This window comes from Amblyomma maculatum, chromosome 4 (assembly GCF_055883805.1).
Source record: "Amblyomma maculatum isolate TAMU_Amacu chromosome 4, ASM5588380v1, whole genome shotgun sequence".
Classification (NCBI taxonomy): Eukaryota; Metazoa; Arthropoda; class Arachnida; order Ixodida; family Ixodidae; genus Amblyomma; species Amblyomma maculatum.
In genome coordinates this window covers 48,229,170-48,232,753 of record NC_139347.1, presented here as the reverse complement: position 1 = coordinate 48,232,753, position 3,584 = coordinate 48,229,170, and the positions used below count along the sequence as shown (strand labels likewise).

The 3,584-nt window shown below is 44.3% G+C and overlaps 1 pseudogene across 1 annotated transcript; it reads right to left on the bottom strand.

The window, feature by feature from the left end:
- Positions 1-1,154: 1,154 nt before the first annotated feature.
- LOC146190943 (transcription factor Adf-1-like) lies at positions 1,155-2,923 on the bottom strand (annotated as a pseudogene). The gene is made up of 3 exons (XR_014706343.1): positions 2,690-2,923; positions 2,428-2,608; positions 1,155-1,572 (listed from the first exon to the last, which is right to left on the bottom strand). The product of XR_014706343.1 is annotated as a transcription factor Adf-1-like (transcript).
- Between the last annotated feature and the right edge of the window lie 661 nt (positions 2,924-3,584).

Genomic DNA, 3,584 nt, shown 5'->3' with positions numbered 1-3,584 from the left:
GAGCATAAGTCTATGATAATGTCAAATATACATTCTTACATGCTGCTATGCTCTTTTTGGTGTTTTGCAGGAGGTGTGTAGAAAATGCCTTTGGCATAACAGCAGCTAGGCGGAGAATTCTGCTTAGGACTATTAATCTTCATCCAAAAAATGTGGATTATGTTGTCAAGGCTGCATGTGTGCTGCACAACTACTTGCTGACCCTGAACTCCCAACATGGGTATGTTGACAGAGAGGACAGTTTTGGAAATGTGTTGCAAGGCCAATGGCGCCAAAGTATTGAAGCTGCTACAGTGGATGGGCCAGAGCCCAGATACTTCCCACTAGAACCAACGCATGCCCGGAACTATCCGTGCGGAGCTGCTGATGCCAGGAATGTGTTCCTGGCCTACTTCTGCAGCAATGCTGGTGAGCTGCCCTGCCAGTGGAGCCAGCCTGGTGTCTCCAAGGCAGCTTGCCTGGAGCGCCTTAAAGACCAGCAGCTTCTACCCCTACAGTGATAGTAAGTGATAGGAATATAACATATGCACTAGTGTTTAGTAGTGTCTTAAGAGTCCACATTAATAGCTATATTAATTTTAATCGAGACCCATACAATTTGGTGCTGTGGGGTGTACAACTAGCATTAACGGGGCGTTAAAAAAATTGGTTTGTACGGACATGTAATGTCCAAAAGCAGCTCAGGCAATGCAAGATACTGCAGAGGAAGAATCTGGAAAGGCGTATAAAGTGGTCTCTCTTAAATATTCCCAGAGGTTCCCGATAAACTGAAGAGCTAACCACATGAGGCCACCTGCTTGTCTATAGCGTCCATCTACAATAGTCATTCAAGGTATCAAGTGAATTTTTTTTTAATGGATAACTTATTCTACACAATTTGAGTACACTTGAGTCATGCATACCTAAAAAAATGCATAATCATAAATACCTTTAGATACACTATATGCATCACTGATGCAGTTCAGCATTTACTGATGGCAAAAATAAGTTTTCCAACTTGCAGAGGGTAGATCTATCTTTTCCATTAGAGGATGATGTAGTTGGCAGTAATTGAAATGTAATCTCCGCATGACCCTGCCTGGCATTACAAATAGGCATACTGTGCTGTAATGTGCAATTTGTGAAAGATGGAGTTAGAAATGATTTGATGGGATTTCGAAACATGACAATTTATTCAGCAAATTCCTTCATAACTTGAAGAACTTCCAATTGCATGTCTATTTTTCTTTCCAGTTTCACTGACCTCATGTAGTTTATCAAAGACAGGGCAAAATGTTCGTCCGTGTCTAGCGGTTTCTGGTTGTTAATTTGCTGAGAAACATGTCCCAGCTGTTCAATAAAAGGATCATGTTTTCTTTTTTTTTTTTTTGTTGTGGCCTTGCTTCAGGTGTCGGTGCTAGTGGCAGCGGCTCGTCATCCAGGAAGTTGACATCATGAGGGAGGACGATCGTCTCAGAGTGCCCATGAGTGTCCTGGCTACTCTCGCTTGGTGTCACTGATACAGGCTCCACATCAGAGTAACCATTGGCAATGTTTTGGAGTAGAAGCTGTGCTGTCATGTTGCCAGACGTTCTGCACATATGCATGAATACAATAAAACTGTTGAAAATATATATTCCATATTATTCCAATGTGATATACTCTGCCTGCTATATTTGTTATCTAACAGTATATAAAGTCACCCAACTATTTAGGCTGCTTTTACAAACCAGGATGAACTTTTAGATACGCTTAGTTGTCAAGAATGTTCACACACATGTCTTGCATATTTTCCTGCCATGATGTGCACAATTTTAAAGAAATTCTGGTACTAGCAAACACTATATCTTGCATTGGCACAACAACACTAGCTTATGTAATGGCATGAAAAGAACTGCAAAAGAGGTATTTCAGCAGGCGAACACTAAAAATGTGACAATGTGACTTTTTTTTTAACATATACTGGCATTTCCAAATTCTACAATGCCATTGGCTCTACATAATAAAAGTTTCTCGTCATTTCAAAAGGTTGTAAGAAGGATCGACTGAATCTTTTATTTTTTGGAAGTTCTCCAGTGGCAATGGTACAGCGCTTTGAGAGAAAACTGCGGAAACACAACCCTTGCTTTTCTGACTATGGGGCGATTAATTTGCGGCTTTATAAAAGGATCTGGCTACTCTCACACTTGTGCCGCATGCACACACATTAACTCGCACTCGTAAGCTACTCTGTCATGTGAAAGACCAGCCGACGTAGATATAAAACCCGGCTACGACAGGCTGTTCAAATGTGCCTGCGATCTTTCCACTTCAATCGGAGCCGCTCTGCCGCGAAGTTCTCTCGACACGGAGTCTCAAACCGAGCAACAAGAAGGTACCATCCCGGTGAGTTTTTTTTTTTTTTTTTTTTTACGCGCAGGCAGTTTATAATATAGATCCAATACTTACGGCTTTCCTTCTACGCTATCCTTCAAGAACAGCATCTGTTCATAGTAGGGCCATGAAACATCGTCAAGCACATCTTCTACTTCCTCGGTCCCTGCTCCGCTCTTCTGTGCATCCTTCCTCGACATTAAGATTCGGCGAAACTTATCCCGCAAGGACTTCCACCTCTTCTGCAGCAGTACTTCTGAAAGAAACCCATTTCTGAGCCTCATCACGGCCTCACAGCACTCGGTCCACTGAAGGCGATGCAGCACGATAGGCTTACCTGCATTGGGTACATTCGGCAACACGGCAGCCGCAATCTCTGCCCACAGCGCGGTCTTCTTTGGCCGGTTTTTGTGCTCCTTGTGTTTGGCATCCCACAGAAGGGGCCTACACTCAAGATTCCTAATCAAACATTCATTATCTATGCGTGAAAACGACATGTTGCGCTAGAAGCGATATCCGCAGCACGTGGGAGCGGATTACAAACAAACACTGCACGCGGGCATATTTCCGGATGTCGTCGTACAGACAGCCGGCAGCTGCGTGTGCAAGGAGTTCCGGAATTATCTCCGCGTCAACGGATACACGGATCCTCATTGGTTCCCACCCGCGATATGCTTCCGGCGCTGACGCCGAGATCTGGCTTCGCCAGATATCTGCGTCGCCCGGCGTCGTCTCGCTCCGAGCGCTGAAATTCCGCTCCGGCCGACGCCGACAGACGCGACGCCGGAAAAACGCTGCCGTGTGGTTGGGCCTTAAGGAGAAGTAGACCGGAATACGCATCCCCAAACTGAAATCCTTATCTCGCATATTTTACAAATCCCCCTCGAAGCTGTACACTACAGTGTAATGAGACTGATTAACTGTTCATTATCATACGATGCTTGAGTACCATTTCTAAAATTAGAGTTACTTCGGGCGAATCATTCTTGCTTCATTCATCCATTCCATTTCCACTCCATTCCATCCATTTCTTCACCAAGCAAGGACCATGCATCTCACTGCTCGCTACGCAGGTCCCATGACAATGTGTACCTTGTTGAAATTTTGCGTCCACGTGCCCGTACTCTGTCTTTAACAACTCAATCCTTTAAAGCAGCACAAACTTCAACGCCTTGCTTTGTCTGGTCTCTCTGATTGCATGCCCGTCATTACTCATGAAAACTGTTAATCTA